At 38.0% G+C, this 21,792-nt stretch overlaps 1 protein-coding gene and 1 pseudogene across 10 annotated transcripts in view; both read right to left on the bottom strand.

Moving 5' to 3' along the window:
• OPCML (opioid binding protein/cell adhesion molecule like) overlaps positions 1–21,792 on the bottom strand; it is a 1,143,910-nt gene that overhangs the window by 148,877 nt on the left and 973,241 nt on the right. The gene's annotated exons all lie outside the window — the stretch shown is intronic.
• LOC118603565 lies at positions 15,507–15,625 on the bottom strand (annotated as a pseudogene).

The raw sequence follows: 21,792 nt of genomic DNA, 5'->3' as shown, positions 1-21,792 counted from the left end.
GACAATCCTAGTTAGAGTCTTAGGGTCATAAAGATGATTATAATAAGAAGTGTGATAAGTGCCTCTGGGGAGAAACCGAGGGTGTGTAGAAGCAGACAAGAGGCATAGAACCAGACTGGCGTGCAGGATTCCCAGGAGAAAATGAGACTGGAGCTAAGACCTAGAGAATGAAGAGGAAATAGGGCATTCAAGAAGTAAAGAAACAGCATTCCAGGCAGCAGTGGTTCCCTTCTCAATGTGCAGAGAAAGGGAAGCATCAGTCTGCTTCAAAGAGCACAAGAACAGAGATGAGGCTGGAGAGGGGCAGCCTGCATGGGAATGGCCTTGAACACCATCCAAAGGAATGGTCACTTCCAACAGGTAATAAGAACAATAATAAGAGGTGTAAGACACATATTCTGATCTCAATAAGCTTACACTATAGTGGTTGTCGAGTAAGGCTACACATACACATGCACAGGTACACGCACACACACATATAAATGTAATTAATCATTTAATAAGTCATTTTAAATGGTTTTATGAATGACTTAACATGATTTATTCCTTCAGCGGTTATTTACTGAGTGCCTACTATGTTCCTGGAATTGATTAATTATTGACAATACTCTAGGAAATGATATAAAATCCCTGTCTTCTAGTGGAGGAAGAATTTGAAAAGAAAAAAGCAATAAACAAATATAACATCAGACAATAATAAGCAATGTGAAGGAATGTTAAAACAGCAATAATAACAACTAAAATGCATCTAATAATTACTGTGGAAAACTTGTCATGAATTACTTTGTTTTGCTTTCTATGGTGCAGGCAGTAGCTGCCCACCCATATTCCCTCTTCTAGACTGAAACAGTCATATGCCCAGCTGTCTGCTGAGTTTCCCCAGGGAACGGAAGTAGTGGCTGCTGTACTCAATGGTGTGCCCCATCCCAAGGCAGCGGGCATTCAAAGACTTGTTGCTGCAAAACCTGAGTCCCTTCCTTGATCAAGGATACCTCCAAAGGCCTTCTCAGCACCAGAGTGCCCTGTAGGATGGGCCCAGGTATCTGTTACAACTGCTGTCCGGTACAGTTTCTCCAGCCATCTGATCTTCTTACTCATACTCTAGGTTTGTTGTTTCTAAAACTCCCAATAAAACTCATATTGTCTCAGTTTCAGAGACTGCTTACTAGCAAAATCAACCCATGACACACTTGTGGTAAATCAAGAAATTCAGGCTCAGAAGAGATGCTCGACCAGGATCACACAGGCTGTAGTATAGTTCTTAACCCCCATATTCCACTCCCTCCAGAGCAAGATAGACAATTACTGCTATATTGCTCAGAGAAGTGTGGTGACACGTGCATAACAGACAATATATTGTTATTCAGAACTTCTCTTGGAGGGTATTTATCTGGCAAGAACAAAGATTCTAAAAATTGCCTTAAATATGTCAGGACATCCATTCTTTGCTTTAACAAATACAACCACCTACAGCCAGGCACAGCTGTAGGCATGGAATATTCAGGGAACAGGACAGTCACTTATGTGTTTAGATTCCAGTGAGGAGAGCTGGTTGAAAAACTGATGGGCCAGTGTGGTACAGCGAAAATAAACGAAGCAGGATGGAGAGGGTAGGGAGCTATGAGAATGGGATACTCTATTCTAGGTGGTCAGAGAAAGCCTGTCTGGTAAGATCATATTTAAGCAGAAGCCCAAATAGAGTGAGGACATGAGAAATGAGGATGTGTGTGTGTGTGGAGGGTGTCATTGAGTAGAAAAAGATATTTCAGTAGAAAAAACATGGATGACATACAATCTATGTGTCAAAGAATGTGCAAGACTCAGAAAAGAGCAACTCAGGAGCTCACTTGGGCCTGACTTACACTCAAATCAGACAAGTCACATAAATCTGGTTATGTTCCCCTTACCAGGTTTAACTATAGTGTAACACACCCTGACTAGGGGCTAGAAAATGTGGATTCTAATCTAGACTTGCAGTTTCCCCTGCAGAAAAATTATGAGGGTAATTCCTTATCAGCTTACTGTGCATGATTGTTGTGAGGTCTGAGGCAGCAATAATATACAGTCGTATACCACTTAACCACAGGGATGTTTTGAGAAATGCATTTTTAGGCAAATTCTTTGTGTGAACATCGTGAAGTGCATGGCCAGAAACCTACATAGTACAGCCTATTACACATCTAGGCTGTATGGTAGAGCCTGTTGCTTCTAGAGTACAAGCTGCATAGCATGCTACTGTTCAAAATAATGCAAGATTAAATCAAGCACAAGAGAATGATATAATCCAGAGAGGTAGTAAACATGAGAGATATGAGGCTATTGCTGACATAACACAACACATTGTTTTACAGCAAACTTTTTCATAAGTAGAAAGAATATACTCTAAAATAACAACAAAGAGTGTACTCTAAACTAACAATAAAAAGTATACCAGTAACATAGACATATATTATTATTATCAACTATTATGTATCGTACATAATCGTATGGGCTATACATTTATATGACTGGCAGTATAGTAGGTTTGTTTACACCACCATCACCACAAACATGTTAGTAATGCATTGTGCTAAGACATTACCACAGCTATGACATCACTAGGAATTTTTCAGCTCCATTGTAATCTTTTGGTGCCATCATTATATATACAGTCTGCCCTTGACTAAAATGTCATTAAGGTGAGAGTATGGCTGTATAAGGAGTAAGAGTTAATAGATTACCATAATTCAGTACTTTTAAAACTTTTTTGTTTCAGGATCCATTGACACTTAAAAAAGTATTAAGGACCCCAAAGAATTTGCTTTTATATTATGCTTACAAGTATTTACTATATGAGAAAAAAAACAGACACATTTAAAATATTTATTTAATGATTTGTTTTAAAATAGCAATAATAAATTCACTACATTTTGGCATAAGTAACATATATTTATAGAAAATAAATTGTTTCCAAACAAAAATTATTGAGAAGCATTTTTACATTTTGGCAAATATCTTTCATGTCTGCCTTAACAGAAGACAGATTTCCATATCTACTTTTGCTTTCAATCTGTTGAGATAGTTTGTTGTGATTGAAGTATGTTGAGAAATGTAGCCTCACACAGCGATACAATTAGAAAACGAAGTATTTTAGTAGCCTTTTTGGGTAACTGCAGATACTCTCCTTTGATGTACACCAAATTTGACAAGTGGTTGTTTCTTAAAGCTTAATCTCAATGTGAAAACTGAAACCACATTGATAACTGAAACTTTGTACTCCATCATTTTAAAATCCATGTCCTTGAGATAACCACAAGTGAAATAAGCCAGACAGAAAAAGTTGAAAACCACAAGATATTACTTTCATGTGAGATATAAACCTAAAAGCAACAAATGAACAGGATAAACAAACAGAGACATGGACTACAGACTAGTGGTTACCAGACAGTAGGGTGTGGGAGAGGAGGGAGGTAGATGGGGTAAAAGAGGTCTTTAAAGAATTACAAAATTAAAAATTTATTTATTAATTTATTTTTAAAGAATTAAAAATAAATAAATTAATTTAAATAAATAAATAAAATCCACTGTCCTATCTTTCACCTTTTAATTGCTTTTTTTTCCCATGGATTATTTTGGAACATTGTTGGTTATTTAGAAAATTTTCATTCACTGATATGTGCAGCTCTTCCAAATGTTGATAATTTTATTATCTAAAATTTTAAAAAATCACATATATTAATATCACCCAGTTTCTGCCTTTTTCTTTCTTGTGAATACTAATCTGACTTGGGTCTATCATTATACACTCATCTGGGAATAGGCAATTTTTGATTATCTCAGGTATACCAACTTTCTTTTCCATCTAGGCCTTCCTTTCTTTCAGATTTGTATAAAATGTTTCATAAATAGAAGACAAAAGCAGAGGGTGATATCATGAGAGGAAGTCCAAGTAACTTTGTATGAAAAAACAAAACTTTTATCAAGACTGGTCAACTCCGTTGGAATAAGAAATGGTTTTTAAATAGTATAAACTGAAAGAACCAACCAATTGTTTGAACCGAATCAGTAACGTAGGAACAGTTGGCCTTGGTCAGGCATCTTATTTCATACTAGGTGTCTCTGAGCATGTATAAAAGCTAGTGTAGGAAGTGCTTCAGAGGATCTTTAAGATTTGCTTAGATGTAGATTTATACCTTGCATGCTCAGAGATTAGAACCCAGGGCTGGCATATGGAGTCTCTGTCATTAACATGCAGCAGATATGCATTTGGAGATTTTGAATCAGATATTGAACAAAAGAAACTGAGGCAGGCAAATTTAATTATATGTACACATATGCGTATTTTTGTAGAGGTTTATTATAATGCTGTGGCTTCAAATTTGAAAAAGGAAGCAAAGGAAAAAGGTCACCTAATCTCTTTTACTTTGTGGAGAAGGAGGGGGCTCCATAGAACAACAAAAAGAGGAAAAGATAAGACTATTCTAGGCTGAAAAGTATAAAACTAAAGGATAATAAAATCGGGCTGATGCAGTTTAAAGACTACTCATTACCTGGCCTGAGATACCGCATCCATTGTTGCTAGTGGTTGGAGATTATTTCTCAACCTGCTGTGGACTGATAACAGATTTGTCCACTGGCCTGAAGGCTCATTGTTCTGCAGGCAGAAATGGTGCCTCAGACAGAAGCAAAGTTGTTCTCAGCTGCAGCCATGTTGCTTTGGCCTTTCCTCTCCCTTCAGTGGGATTAAAAAAAAAAATCAAAAAAAAATTTTTATCACCTATGAGGTGCTCTGGGACTTTTTAATCCTCCTCCCCTAACATTCCTATGGCCTAATTTGGATCAGGGTAATTCTGAAAATAAAATGCTGAAGTTTTCTTTTCCTTGAGAACAATGTCACATTAGTCAACTTAAAAAGACTTGCTCACAGCACAAATTATCTGTACAACTCTTTTGCCCCTTAATTATATTTCACCTTGTTTTATTATTTAAAGGTGTTATATGAATTAAGTGTTTACATATATATATATACACACACACACATATACATATATATATGTGTGTGTGTATACATATATATGTATGTGTGTATATATATATATATATATATATATATATGTTAGAGTTGGAAGTGAATTTAAAGATGTAGTTTAATTCTCTCACTTAATAGGCTGGCACAGGGAAGCCAAGAAAGTCAAAGTCATGGAGAGTATGTTCATCAGAGAGTAGCGAGTGGGGAGATGAACTTTATTCCCCCCTCTCCCCAAGGCAACACTGTGAGAAAGGGGTTTCTGGGTCAGGTGGAAAGGGAGCCAAATACTATAAAAAATATAGAGATCACTGCATCTCTAAAATCATATTAATATTACTCTATGAAACAAAATGAGAATCAAGGATTCTAAACTCAAAGTTCAGACTCTTTCATTCTAATTTGACCTGCTTCTAAAGGCAGGAATGCTGAAAATTTCAGAACAAAATGCTTGCCAAGGTTGAGTAAATAAATTCCAGGAGCCAAGTGGCATCCCTCTACTTTCTGACCTCCACACTCAACAAAATTATATTTTTACCTAAAATCATTACCTATTGGTCCAAAGAAAGAAGAGCCCCTTCATCTGGATAAAACTAATCTCCCCATCCGGCCTCTTATTCTAGTTTCCCACTCTCTCTACTTGAACCTTGCTCATTCAGTCAGTCTTCTTTAGTACTAAACTGGCTCTTTTTCTTCAACCTATATAGATGTCCAATACTTTACTCATGAAAACCAACCCCCTAAATTGTAAATCCTCCTTTTCTCCATAGTCAAACTAATTATAAAAAGAATGTACATTTTCTACCTATACTCCCCTCCCTTCTCTTCTTCACATCTTGACAAGCTTCTTGACTTATCACTCTATTTAAATTGCTTTGGCCAAGGTGATCAGTAGTCTATTACATAAATGCAATAGATTTTTTTCAGCCTCGCCTTCACTTGCTCTCCATGGAAAGGTCAAGAACACCATGGACCAATCCATCATCATGATCATGATCATCATCATCAGTCATCATCATCACTTAAATCCCTTATTTTTTGATAGGGTCTTTTATCTTGGTATCAACATCGTTATGTTTTTTTGGTTCTCCTATTTCCTAAAATTTACTTTCCTGTTAGTTCTTCATATAGACTTCCTTTGCCCATCTCTTAGTATTAGGGATTCCTAAGGTTCTGTCATCAGTCCTTTTGTTTTCTTGCCCCATGAAACTCTCTTGATGTTTCAACTCCCACCTACAGTATAGATGAAAATAAAGCGATTCTGACTGTAGATGAAATAATCAAATGTTTATATACTCATGCTTAATTACTTAATTTAAGTGAACATACACATTTAAAATAACATAACAATAGGCCTGATTTGCCCATGCTGCCTGGGCTGTCAACAATAAAAATTGCATAGGAGTTCGGAGGGACATGTGGACCTGTGCACTGACCACAGGTCGAACTGGTGCCCTACCACTCAGGGGATATCTGACAAACTGAATTTGACTGCATGCATGCCTAACACTTCCCTCAGCACCACTGGTAGTGTCCATCTGCCCTCCACCAGCATCGCCAGCTGCTAAATGACTATGGGCCACCATCTCTAGGCTGCATCCAGTGAACTGGGGACAGCCAGATGTTCCAAAGGGGATATGCTGCACTGCTGGCCATGGTCATGGAGCTGGGGGAAGTGATCAGACCTACCTATGCAGAGAACAAAGAGCGCAATCAAGAGAGTGTCATCCACGTTAGAAGACTGGTTCAGGAGCGTTTGACTAAAATAGAATGGAATGTCAAATCCATGCTGCCTCCTTAGCATGGAAGATTTTCCGTCTTCTTCCAAGAAGACACAGTTCATCTCCTCTGTTCAGATGAAACTTATTGTCAAAATAATAACATCCTCCCCGTACCCCTCCCATAGTTCATTAGTCTCTGAACCTACAGTCCCTAGATCGAGAAGATATTTTGCAGTTAATTAAGACTTACGTTTTAAATAGTCAAGAGCTACCAGGGGTCTTTTGTTTGTTTTTGATTTTTTAAGTATTGATTCAAAAGATGCAAATAAAAGTTACCTATCTCGCAGCAAACTGTAGTTTGCCTCCAAGATACCAATGTTCCTTTTTTGAATATATTATGTTACTCAAATTGTTCTTTGTTTGTTTTCATAAGCTAATATAACTCTAAGGTTTTATTTTTAGTGCATACTGACAGTATTCTTTACTTAGTAGCTGGTCCTTGTTTGCCATACAGTATAGATTCTGCTAAATGTAACTTCTGCTTAAGCATTTGCATGGCTATTAGTGCTATGAAGTCAATATAAAAAATGCTCAAGTTATAAATACAGAAGTAAGCACAACTTACCAAACCTGACCTAACAAGGACCCCTAAATTTTTTCCTGAGACTGTATATAGATTTCAGTTCTGCCTTTTCTATAGGTTGATCCAAACATCTGGAAGAAAATGACTAAACCTGTTTGCATTTTTGTACATATTGTTAGTTGGTATAATAAGGCTAATTTTCACTTACAAAAAATAAAATAATATATAAATCAATATACTAATTTAGGAATGTTGTTTCCCTACCCCTACTTGTGGTTAATTCACCTCTTTTCACTGATCATGATGTCAGGCTTTTTGAAGTCCCTAGAGGAAGAAATGAGTAACCCAACACTGCTTTCTAAATCATAGCATCTTCATTTCAATGTTTTAGCTAGAGCACATTTTAACCTTTTAAATTTTATGATTCCATAAATGGAAATTAAACCCTGAAACACTGGTACCTCTTTACATAAAATTGAGGTTGTTTTGTTTTTCATAGAGTTGTATATATTTGTGATTCCTGCTTACTACATCACTTTAAAAAAATAATTTCTAAAAATTTGTTTATAATAATATCTAACACATAATTGTTAGCCACAAACTTATGATTTGTTAGGCACAAAAATAAAAATTGAATCGGTGTTTAAAACCTTTATCTTTTTAATTGATTTTATCAACCACCTAAACATCCCAAAGCAGCATTGATTGAAGTAGTTTCAGTTTAATGTGTCTGCCCAAAGATTACTTCATTGCTCTAAATAAGTAATTAAGAGAACACTTAGGATTATGGAACACTTTATAAGACCCTAATGTAAAACAACTCTCCCTTTTCCTGGGGACTGATTTTAAGGGAAAGACTCACATTGAATTGGGTCATTTATGGTAAATGTAAATGGATCTCAAAACTGCATATCCCTCCCAAAACTCTTCTACACTCCAGAATCATGGGTCTAACTGTATACTGAGCCAGTCATATCCAGACAACCCACATAATCCCAAACTCAAAATGTCTAGAATTATACTCATCACTTTGACTTCAATGAACTTATCTTATACATCTTATTGAAAGTAACCACCATCCAAATCAGTTATAATGTCATAATTCTGGATCATTCTTAGACTAGTATATTTGTCATATTAGCATTTATTTACTAGACAATCATATTGAGCAACTACTTCATTCTGAGCTCTTTTTTATGTGCTAGGGATACATCAATCAACCAGAGACATAAAACCCATGTTATTAGAGAATGTATCATCTAGTAGGGAGTTAGAAACAAAATAAAAAGATAATACCAGGAAAAATGTAGAAAAATGAAAATAAAATACATGATTATAAAAATGAAACAAAATGATATAAAGGAGAATGATCAAAGGCTCTGGTGTACCTCCCTCTTTCTGGGGAACAAATAGTCCACATTTGAGACTTAGTTCAAGAGATGTGTCTTCCAGTGTGTTTTCCTGACAAAACTCCTCCTTCTTTTAGGCTTCTTGGCACTAGGCATAGGAGTCTATTACAACAGGTTAATTATTTTCTATATTTATTTGTTTGAAGTTCTATCTTTCTTTACTAGAATATAAGATATTTGAAGGCAAGAAAGTATCTTATTTGTCTCTGTATCCCAGGGCTTCACACATAATAAGCACTCTACAAAAATCTGTTGAACTATAATTAGTTTTAGTTAGAATATAGCTAACTGAGAGTAGAGGGTTAACACAATCCATTCTGGCAGGCTTATCCATCCCTGTAACAGCCTACCAAGGGCTCATTATGAAGGACAATGCTCTGTAATGATTTCTTCTTGCATATCTTTGGTAATAATCATCATAGAGAGAGAAAATGAGCATCTTTCTGTAATATTTATATTTCTTAACAGCAAAGACATTCTCTTCTGTAATTCTGCCTGTAAAAGCAGCAAGGAAGCCAAGAATATACAAGTTCTCCATGGCAACTGGGTCACAGCAGCATGCAGACTGGGCCAGGGTTTCAGATAAATGGAATAAGTGGAGGTGAGCTTCCAGCCACAGGAACGGTGCCTTGCAGTGGGGCTTGCACTGAAACACCTCTCCCCACTGGGACCCAGCCCGCAGCACTAGGGCTCCATGCATCGTCACTGCATGGGGCAATGGAGGCGTGGTCCCATGGCATCTGTTTCACCACCTCAAAGTACCACATTGAGGGTTCGGTCTCAGCAAATCAACAGGCCACCAAGTCAATGAACAGTTCCCACACCCACTGTCAAAAAATGACTCCTGTGATCTGAACACTAACCCAAAAAATTTTACCCAAACCATGAGGCAGTAGGAAATTTTTTTCATGTATCCTTAGGCTCTCAGCTGCAAGCTAGAGAGCTCCTTCCTTCAGTTGCTTGGAAGGCAAACCAGATTAAGCATCTGGTCAAAGGAGACAGCTGTTTAAGTGCGGCAATGAAAATTGCCCATTTAAATCAGTCTACTCCTCCATCAGGGACACGAGGTAACAAACAGCAGTAGCTGAGTGAATGACCTTTGGTAAAGCCATTCTTAGGAGCAGGGTCCCCACCCAATGTAAGGCTGCAAAAGCTCACACAAAGGGGGAAAACCAACAGAAGGGTAGGAAAGAGCCCTAGGACAACTCTGGACACAGAGCCCACTTCTTCAGAGCCCTCCCTGTGGGAAAGCCCCACTTAATAAGTCGGATGACCCACACAGACTAAATTGCTATTAGTAACGAACTCCAACTGGGTCAATGATCCAATTTCCTCCTTATCGGTGCCTCTGAGGAAGACTTGATTGTGGACTCCTGTGTTCAGCACAAAACTATGGCACTGACAAGGAGATTGCATTTAGACAGGAAGGAGTTTCCTGATGGTACTTCGTCATCACTGAAGTCAAGATTCATAATCTAGAACTACATTAAGGAATGACTTTGCAAGGGTTCCCAAAAGCATGAAGGGGTGAGGATTCAAACCAGACCCTCTTTTTGGAGATGCCGGCAATACTCTCTGAAACCCAAGGCTAATTAATTAGTAGGAGCTATCAGTGCCGGCACTAGGATTGGCACATGTGCTGGCTGACTCATCTTTAGAATGAGCAGCAGGAAGGATGGGAGGGATAGATGACTTCAGGTGAGGGAAAGGAACCTGCTTGTGCTGGTACAGGTAGGGGACGGGCAACCGGCCTACATTTTCCAACAGGCAGACCAAATATGTGGCAGCAATTATATTCATATATCATAATCACAGTCAGCACATTAGAGATGGAAACAGACCAACTGGGGCAGGTAGCCCACCTTCTGCCTCTGCAGCTTTACTCCCCAGAGTAAATTCCTTGGCCCAGTTTTAACTCTGCTTGTAATTTGCAGTGAAAAGGCACCAGAACCAAATATATTCTGGAATCTGTGGTCAAGAAGAGATCAATTAAGAGGAAATGAATCTCTTCACAAAAGAGAGAGAAGAACCTAGAGGAACATAGTAAAGCAAGAAGGTCAAACAATAACCAGATCTCAGTGTCCTTATGGCCCATCGTCATCAGTCCTTGCCAGCACCAGACATGCCCAATAGCAAAGACCTGCACCCTCTGACTTGGCCCAGTCCAGTACCACCCTGTCCCTGATCGAGCCTGACTGTGTACTCAAAATCTTGTCCCCCACCAGTAGGCAGAACCAGAATCTTCCACAGTGACCACAACATGGCCGATAACCTCTAGCCTCCCTTTCTAAGCTCTCTGTTGGTATGCACAGTTCATATAACTGGTCTTCTGTCACACTTCTTTATTTATACTAATTTCCTCATCAAGGTGGAGCTCCACTCTGAACCTTAGCAGGTTTTGTTAGAACCAGGACATCTGTCTAGCTCTTAGGGCTATCTCCTCCAAAGTCTCCAACTGTAGTAAACTCAGATAAAACATATAGCTTCACCTGGCACCTCAACTTTTGTCTCACCTGGCTAAGAGAAACATGCTACTCTAAGTGCACAAGTGGTCTTGTCCTTGGGTCCGGCATGAGTCTATCTTAAGACCCAATTGCCTGTAGAGCCTCCCGAATCACTGTGGTTGAAGGCACTATTCCTGCTTGCCATATTGCCATTTTATTTCACTAGCCTGGACTTCTGGAGCTTTTTTATGCCCTTCTTTCCACCTACTCTTGGGAGCCCTGCTAGAGTCACAGAAGAGCCCATGGGATAAGAACACAGGATGGATTTGGGGGAATCTGTGTGAAAGCTCTGAAGATCTTCGGCCTGGCTTAAATTCCAGAGCCTCGAAAGGTTTGCTCCTATTTCTCCCATTGCATTTTGCTAAGTGGGTCACTGAGTTTATAGAAACAAAGCTGTTACTTGAAGAGATTTTTTAAAATTTGTCTTATGCATGTAGCTCTAAAGAGTAAATTTGAGAAATTTATTAACCTCCTGTTATGGGCTGAATTGTAACTCCCCACTCCCCAATTCATATTTTGAAACCCTAACCCCACCAGTACCTTAGAATGTGATTGTACTTGGAGATGGGTCCCTTAAGCACACTTTAGGTCTCTAGGGTGGGCCTAAACCCAATCTGACCGGTGATCTTATAAGAGGAAATTAGGACACACAAAGAGAAACCAGGAAGGTAGGTGAACACAGAAAAGACCAGGTAAAGAGGCAGAAGAAGTGTGGCTCTCTGCAAGTTAAGGAGAAAGACCTCAAAGGAAACCATCCTTGCCTGCACCTTGACTTCTAGCCTCCAGAACTGCGAGAAAATAAATTCCATTGTTTAAGCTATGCAGTCCGTGGTGCATGACAGCCTGAGTACCTCCCTTCTAGCATAGAAAATTTAGTACCATGCAGCATTTTCCACACATTGTGTGAATGTTAAACTCACATGAAACTGCTCTATCTCACATATAAATACCTACGTTAATTCACATATACATTACAAATAGTCATATAGATATACAGCTCTTCCCACGTATATAAAAATTAATAATAGATAAGACACATAGACACATAGTGTCCTAACCTCTCTCGGCCTCCATTTTTCATTTATAAAATAAGGATGTTAAGAGTATCTACTTTAGTATTGTGAAGATGTGTAGGACACTTAAAAGTCTCTGAACCTATAAGCATAAGTGATACAAATAATACCTACACTCACATTCAAGCTTTTACCGTATTTACATATAAACTTCAAGTCACAGAACCACAGTCTCAAAAGGACCTTAGAAATGATATAGCTTATCTCTATCTTTTCAGTATGAAGCCTCTTTAAAGAAAATATTTCCCCTATGGATCTTATTTTTAAAAATATATATTTTTTCTACCATACAAATTACATTTGTTTTTTCAATTTTTTTAAATATTAAATCCAAGTATCCTTTAAATCTGAACATTTGATATGCTTGGTTAATAAATTCTGAGTTCAAAATAGGTAAATTGACCATTTTTGGACTTTGACAAGCTTTATGCACACCAAAAATAGTTCATGGTTCATGGGGCTCATGTCCCCTACGTGGACACTGAACACTAGGTTCCCTAGGTTGAAGACACTGATGGAGTCCAACCATTTACTTTCAAATGAGGATGGTGAGGATAAGAGTGACCTGCCCAAATGGCTCTCGAATCCAGTCCCCAGGCACTGTCTGGAGCTCTTTGGACCCTCCCCCCATGTGTGCACACGCACACCCACACATATACCCCACTAGTACATACCAACCTCCTCAGTGAGCCTGCACTCCTCAGGGAAGATACAGATGGTAGCAGGGATCAGAGCTAAAGAAGATCCACTCTTCTGGACAACGCAATGGCAGATATTCCCTTTTATCTCAGACTAAATGAGGTGGTGATACACAGGGGCCAAGGACTTCAGGAAGGAATGAGAAGATTATCAATCTGGCTGAGCTAGGAGTTGGAGGTTGGTTTTAGGGGAGGCCTTTCAGGGCTAGGCATGGCTTCTGTGTGTGGGACACAATTTTGCATCTATAAAATTTTTTTAAAGGGCCAAGATGTGGCTTAGAGAAGAGGTCGAGACTCTTCTTGGTGTTTTAAATTCAAGCTTAAGAGAAGGGAAATTCCCTTAACTCCAACATAGAAAATTAAACAAGGTGTCAAGCCCATCTGGACTGAAGAGACCACATTTATCTGCAGGATGTTTGTGCTTTTATTCTCAGGACAGAGCATGGTAGGTAGAATGCAAAATGATAGGCAGCAGGAACTGCTGTATTCAAACAATGACTAAATTTAGGAAAAATAATTCTATATTTTCCTTTTAATTGCGAACACTCTTAGGATAAGTAATTCAGTTGAAAAGTTTTGTTTTAAAAATGGGGAATCCTTGAAAATATTTCTAAAATGCAAATACTGTATCAAATAAAGTACATATTTATACCTAAGGTGACATCGAATAATATTATTTGCTGAGTTGTCTCATTCATTTTTTTAAATGTATGGATAACTTTTAAGTAAAAAAAAATAATAGCAAGTTTTTAAAGTTGAGGAATTCTAGCAAGCTTGGAGTCCAGCAAGTATAGAGAGTATACTAACAGAGACATTAAAACATTCCCTACACTAAAATAAAGGACAAGTCATGTGAAGTGATGCACTCTAGTGTATAGGAACTTTGGCTAGAATCAAACCAACCTAGGAGCAAACACTGGTCTTTGAGGTCTAAACTCTGTGTTCTTCCATCTTTTACATGAGTTTTCTAATTCTCAACTTTTCAACCTGTAAAATGGGTTAATAACACTATTTCTAATTAAAAGTTAAAAAATGATTCAATAAAATAATACAAATGAAAGTACAGAGCACAGAGTATCTGGTACATAGCAAGTGCTCAATGAATGTGGAGTATGATAATGGTGAGGAGGAAGAGAAAAATGAGGAGTGGGAAAAAAAGCAAGAAGAGAAAAATGAAGAGGTGGGGAAGGGGGATACCCAAGCTTTTAACATTAGTTCTCGAAAAAGTCATTTAGATCAAAGATTTTCTTGGTCCAAGTAGAAAATATAAGATTGAGGAGGTAAAGCTATTTAAAAAAGAAAACCAGAATGTGTAATATTCATCAGTCCTAAATTTATGAGTGGACTATGGTTGTGCTGATCCTTCTATTTTCGGTTTAATGATTTGTTAAATAATGATTGATAAATGTTGTCTTTATCATCAACCTGATAGTGGTAGAGCCTTCTAAAGCTATTGATTTTGCTTGTGCTTACTTCATAGTTTCTAAGTTAATTGGTGTTTCTCCTAATACCAGTTGGCTGCTTTTAGAGTCTGACTAAAGACAACATCTGCTAGAGAATAAACAAAATGCCATGCTAAGATAAATAAAATATAATTTATCCCAAATATAAGAGCCAGTGATAATCTTAATTAAAAAATAAAAGGCTATTCATCAGCTGAGAATGTGTCAGAAATGTTCTTTCACAAAAAAGACACACAGGAACACATGGAACAATATACATGGAATTGGTTCTTAATATCAGTCTTCAGGAGAGCTGTCCAAGATGATCCAAGAATAATTTGGGATTAACCACTTTCATTCCAAAAGATTAGAATGAACACTGTCCTCTGAGTCATGACATTTGCATTTTCTGTGTTTTTCATTGGCAAGTATTCATTACAATTAATGACTGTGATTTGCTGACAGGTGTCTTACAGAAAGCTGCTGTGGGAAGAAAGGGATCTAATTATTTTAGTTTCTTTGTTTTTATTGAGGTTTACTTTACATACAATCAAATGCATGGATATAGCACTGTTGTTATACAGAAAGGTGGGTCGTGTCATTTTGTTGCTGACTGATATTCCATGAATGAATATAGCATAATTTGTGTATCTATTGTCTTAGTAGTGAACACTTATGCTGCTTCCACATATAATTGTTATAAATAAAATATTCTTGTATAACTTTTCTTGTGAATATATTTACTAATTTGTCTTGAATATCTAAAAGTGGAATTGCTCTGTCATAGTACAGGCATGTACTAAGAAAGTACCAATTAATTTTCCCAAATGTTCACTCTGTTATTCACTCCCAGCAATGAGTATCAATGTCTGAGGGTTCCAGTTGCTCTACATCCTTACTGATACTTTGTATTGTTAGTCTGATTTATTTTAGCTATTTAGCATTTGTGTTAAGGATCCTGACTGATTTTTTTTTATATAATTTTTTTTTTTAGGTGAGGTAACCCTTGGTTGACATCACAGATTTCAAGAACCTTGTCAGTTTACAATTCCTTATTTTTTTTATTTTTTATGCTTACAGCACCTGGTCTTCCTAGGTGGTCTTCCATCCAAGTACTAACCAGGTCCAACCCTGCTTAGCTTCTGAGATCAGATGGGATTGGGGTTGTTCAGGGTAGCATGGCCATAGAACTGACTGATTTAATACTCATGAAAGCATAGTCCTCAAATCTTTATACTGCAGAAAGAAATACTGTCCTCATTTATCATACTATTGCCTGGGTGACATCAATGCTGTGGGGATCCTGGGGAGGGCTTCCTGGGACAACCATTGATTTACAATGGTTCCTCAATTGTAATTAGAGTGTTAACTAGGTTTTGAAAAATTGAGAAGACAGCAAAGAGGCCTGAGACATAAAAGTATTTCATGGTTTAAAAACAAAAAAGCATTTCACATTTTAGCACAGATTTTTAAAACTACATTTGTATAGTCTTTGAAAGAATTATTCCATGGCCTAATGAATTTAGAAAATTCCATATATTATTCCTCTTTCTTGGTGTTTACAAGACACATTAGTCCATTTAAACCTCAGCAAAATCCTGCATTAGTGAGCTTATTTGCTTCTATTCAAATCATTGTCATCCAAATTAATGTGTCTGAACATTGTTTTTTAAAAAATCATCTATCAATATCCTCTTCTCAAAACATTTTTTTTAGAAAATATTGGTATACAATATTTATGTCAATCTTAAAGTCAGCTTTCTTTAGAAAGTGCAACCAAGTTTCAATCAGTTTAGAAAATGTAACCAAGGGGAGCCTGTGAACAAATATATTTTGAAAAGATTAAAATTTGGTCAACAATTTTTTTTTCTTCTTTATCATAAGCCAGCTGGACAGGGGCCAAATCTGATTCAATGCTTATTGAATCTTATTGCATATTATTGGTACTTGGTAAACATTAATTATTAGTGGTAGTTGAATAAATGATAATGGTAATAATAATTATCATGATAATGCTGTATTTTCAATTTTATCATAAACCAAAACATCTGAGAGAAATCTTGAGACAGCCTGTAAAATCCAAACACAGCTGGGCTCTCTTGTCTCCAATGGAAACTTTTCACTCTGAAACAAATAACAGTTGCTACATATAGAAGAACAGGTTGTCTTGGGTCACTGAGAGAATATTGCTCAGCCATCACAAACCCAGAGATAAATCTGGCTGTCAGGATTTTCTAAAGTGTGCTTGTGATGGTCAGCATCATGGCTGCCTTTTTAGCAGTCCCTGTGGTATGCTTCCTTCATTGACTTCCAGGTCCTCCATGATGTCCCACCTGACTTACCGGCATCATCTGCTACAATCTCCAACATATCCACAGAGCCAACTTTCTTTAGTTTATTCATCTTTTCCCATAGTCATTCCACAGGCATTTTGCCAGAAACAATTGTTTATCAAGCTCTGGACTAAGTAGGTGCTAGGCAACTGTGAATGATCGATGTGGCTCCTGTCTCCATAAAGCTTACTGTTTGCTGCACAGGCCATCTCACATTAACTCACCAGAGTCATAGACATGTTTTTGAGTTGGAAGAGATCTCAGAAATTTCCTAGTTCAGTCTCCTCACCTTATAGCTGAAAAAACTGAGGATCAGAGTCATCAAGGGGTGGGCCTAGGGACATCACTCATGAATGCTCATGATTCTTATCTCAATAGATAGTAACACGCATTGTGATTTTCTGATATTCATTTTAGTTACGGTTTCTTGATGAGACTACTTCTATGCTTCGTACACTTTATCCATACATAGATATGTTTATTATACTCTGCTCTCTACTCATTGCTTCCAGGGTAAAATCCAAGCCTGTTAGTGTGTTGCATAGGGGTCTTACCAAACTGGCTCAAAACTAATTCTTGAGCCTCGTCTACTGTTATCTGACTCTGCATTTGATGTCTCAGAGACCCTGGGTGTTCCCAAAAACTTGCCTTTGTACATGTATGTGTTTCTATCTCTGCTTCTTTACCCAGAAAATATCTGTCTTTCCTGAGAAATCTTACTAAAATATCATACCTTGTGTGAAACATTCTTTGACCACCTTTTACCCTATAGGCAAATTTAATCAAAGAACAGATTCCACAGCACTCTCCTCTCACTTCTCTTATAGTTTCTCCTACCCAACTGTAATCTTTCCTTTTTTTGTCAAGTCTGCGAGCACCTTGAGAAGCAGGGACTGTATCCTACTCATCATTTTGTGATGCTCTCACAAAATCTGACTGTAAAAATAATTTGCTTTCAATGTTCTGAGAAAAATACTCTCTTGGTTTACCTTCTAACTCACTGGTACTGCCAAGAAGGGTTCTTTTCCTGTCTCTGTCTATGTTCCCAACTTTTAGATTTTGAGTGCTCCAGGGCTCAGCCACCTTCTCTCTCTACATGCACTCCATGGGTGGTGTTAGCAGGTGTCATGACTTTAAATATGTTTTATATATAAATGAGTTTCATGCTTCTATCTTCAACCTTGAGCTTTCCTCTAAACTGTAGATTTATATATTCTATCTTTAACTCTGCTCCAAAGTCTAATAAGTGTCTCATGTTTATACTGTGTGAACTAAAATCTTGTTTATATCCCACAAACCACCCATCTCACAGTTTCCTCCATTTCAGTAAGTCACCGAGTAACTCAGGTCAAAAACTTCATACTCATCTCTAACCCCTCTCTCTCTCTCTCATATTCTGCATCCACCCACATTCAATCTGTTCCTCACTCTGACTCTCAGCACATCATGCTACCTACTGTTTCTCAGCCCAATCATCCTCTACACCCCGAGTACTACAGCACTTCCTCACCAGCTTCTTGGTTCCATTTGGTTCCCCTAAGTTTGTTCACTACAAACTCTGAAAACTGAGCCCTTTAAAGTGTATGTCCTTCTCCTGCTCAAACCCCACCAATAGTTTCACAGCATACTTAGAATAAAACCCACACACAAGTTGAAAACTCCAGTCAAGATAGAAGGCTAGGTAAAAGCAGGGATCGTCTCCTTCCATGACCACATTAAAATTACAAACAAATTATAAAACAAACAACTTGAAGAATGACCTGATCATAACACATACAGCTGAAGATATAAAGAAAAAGTCATATTGAATCTGGTAGGAGGGTTGGAGAGGTGAAGTGGGCTGGTACCACACCCATGCATGGAAGTTGAGCAGCAAGAGAGAAAACATGACTGCAGAGGCCCCCCTGAAGGAAGGAGGGGACTTATACCCAAACAGAGGCTCCCAAGTCCAGTTTTTCAGTTCTAGGAACAGATGTTCCCACAAAATCTGACTGTAAAAACCGCTGGGGACCCTGGCCATCTGGATGAGACAGAAAATACCTGAAAACCCAGATGTCCCATTGAGGGCCCACACACAGACTCATTTACTTGCAGACACTTTTCCTGGGCTCTGGTGGAGGGTCAGCAGCTCAGTAGGTGCAAGAGGCCTACGAGGAAAGATTGAGTTGTATGTTACCAGGGCAAGGGCAGGAAGAATAGCCATCATGGTTCCTTTCTTGGGTTCCTCTCCAGGAAGTCTTCAGGCGAACTCCATCTTGCATGTTTTGAACTCTACCGCCACATGGAAAATTATGAATCTTCATTGGCTAGGTGAGATAAACTCATTTTACCCTTTGGCTCCCTGAGGCCCTATCCCACCCAGTTCACAAATTTCCCCCAGTATCCCATTGCTGGGCAGCAAGCCTCACTCTGTAGCTTCCCTGGGCTACATATTTATTGGCAAGCAGCAGCCCTCAGCTCTCACGGCCTGCACATGGACCACACATTTCGGGGAGACTTTTGGTGGTGAGCTACTGGTGTAAGCCCAAGCTGCAATATCTTTTGTGTAGATCATGGTGGTCTGAGGGCCAGTTATCATTAACTGGCTTTTCTGTGATCTGAGACTTTTACAGGAAGCCTATAAAATTTAACTAGACTGAAATCAGCACTGGCATGAAACCTGACTCTGCATTGGCTGGGTGAAATTGTTCATCTTATCCAGCTGACTCTCTGGGTCAGCAACCCACCCAACCTGCATACCACTTAAAGGCTCTTCCAGCTGTGGAGATATATGAACAGCTAGCATGTAGGCCCCAGCCTTGAGGTGCACTAGTCCTTTTGCTAAACTGCCCCAGGCCTGATACTTGGGGTTACTGATCTCACCTCTCTGTGGTCTTTCACACTTTCCTCCAGATCCAGCATGGGCAGCAACCATCTGTGGATCACTTTTTAGCTCCTACCAGGTAGCCTTGAGCAATCAAAGACAGTAACTGAACTTGGCCTACACAGGAGCTCCTTCCAAAGTGCTTCAGAACCAATACATCAAAACGCTGGCATCAGACCAGGACAGAGCACCACCTGTCTAGCCTCATAAGAGGCACACCCAAAGGGTGGTCTCAGCAGGTATACGATACTGCTGGGGCGAATCACACTCCACGGGGTCAGCTGCCACACAGTAGCTCATACCTTGTGGGCATGGCCAATACCCATAGCCAGTTAGCCTGAGAGTCAATCCCATGCATTGATGTGCTAACAGCAATCAAGTGTTAGCTACAATAGGAGAACATACCAAGCATTCGAGGAACATGCCCAGAGCCCCTGGTGCAGGCGATCAGGGAGACTGAGCCACTGAGCCACACAGGACACCTACTATATAAGGCCACCTAACCAAGGCTGGGAGATGTAATAAATCTTCCTAATAAAAAGAAAAAACACATAGAGGCAACTAAAATAAGAAAACAAAGAAACATGCTGCAAATAGAATGAAAAGAAAAAATTCCAGAAAAATAAATAAATAAAAACTAACAAAATGGAGACAAGCAACCTACCAGAGACAGAGTTCAACACACTGGTTGTAAGGATGCTCAGTGAACCTAGAGGGAGAATAGATGATCTCAGTGAGGACTTCAGCAAAGGTAGCAAATATAAAAAAGGACATAGAAACCACAAAGAAGCATCTGTCAGAAATGACAAATACAATAACCAAAATGAAGAAGACTCTAGAAGAAATCAATAGCAGATTAGATAAAGCAGAGGACCGAATCAGTGAGCTGGAAGACAGACAGGAAAAAGCTAAAGGAATTTATCAACGACAAGCCATAATTATAAGAAACATTAAGATTTTTGTAAAAAAGAAGGGGGAAAAACATAAATATAAATAATAAAATGGCAATAATTACGTACTTATCAATAATCAAATTAAATATAAATGAATTAAATGCTCCAAAGACATATGATAGCTGAATGTATCAAAAAACAAGGCCCATACATATACCATGTGCAAGAGACCACCTCAGATCAAATGATATAGACAGCTTGAAAGTAAAGAGATGGAAAAAATACTTCATACAAATGGAAATTAAAAAAAATAATAATACTTATATTAGACAAAATAGACTTTAAAACAAAGACTATGATAAGTGACAAAGAAGAGCATTATATAATGAGAAAGGAAACAATATAACAAGAGTATTTAACCCTAGTAAACATATATGTACCCAACATAGGAACACCCACATATATAAAGCAATTATTAGCTGATAAAAAGGGAGACTTTAATGCACTCATAGTAAGAGACTTTAACACCCCACTGACACCAGTGGACAGATCTTCCAGACAGAAAATTAGCAAGGAAATAGCAGCTTTAAATGACACCATAGACCAGATGGATTTAATTAATATTTTCATAGTGTTTGATGAAAGCAGCAAAATATACATTCTTCTCAAGTGTATATGGAATTTTTTTTTTAAGGACAGACCACATGTCAGGTCACAAAACAAGTCTCAGTGAATTTAACTAGAGTGAAATCATATCAGGTGTCTTCTCTGACCACATGGTATGAAATTAGAAATCAACTACAAGAAAAAAACTGGAAAATATACAAACACATGGAGGCTAAATGGCATGCTACTAGACAATAAATGGGTTAACAATGAGATCAAGGAGAAATTAAAAGATACCTAGAGATAAACAAAAATGAATTCACAACTCAAAATCTATGGGACAATAAGAAAGTATTCCTAAGAGGGAAATTCATAGCAATACAGGCCTATCTTAAGAAACAAGAAAAATCTCAAATAAACTATTTAATCTTACCCTTAAAATAACTAGAAAAACAACAACGAACAAAACTCATTGAGTAGAAGAAAGGAAATAATAAAGATCAGCACAGAAATAAATGGAGTCTAGAAAAACAATACAAAAGATCAATAAAGCTAAGAGCTGACTGCTTGAAAAGATAAACAAAATTTATAAACCTTTAACCAGACTCATTAAGAAAAAAGAAGAGAGGACCTAAATAAATAAAATCATAAATGAAGGAGGG

Source organism: Rousettus aegyptiacus, unplaced genomic scaffold, assembly GCF_014176215.1.
Source record: "Rousettus aegyptiacus isolate mRouAeg1 unplaced genomic scaffold, mRouAeg1.p scaffold_m13_p_5, whole genome shotgun sequence".
Classification (NCBI taxonomy): Eukaryota; Metazoa; Chordata; class Mammalia; order Chiroptera; family Pteropodidae; genus Rousettus; species Rousettus aegyptiacus.
The sequence above is the reverse complement of the archived record's forward strand: the minus strand, read 5'-3'. Positions and strand labels throughout refer to the sequence as shown.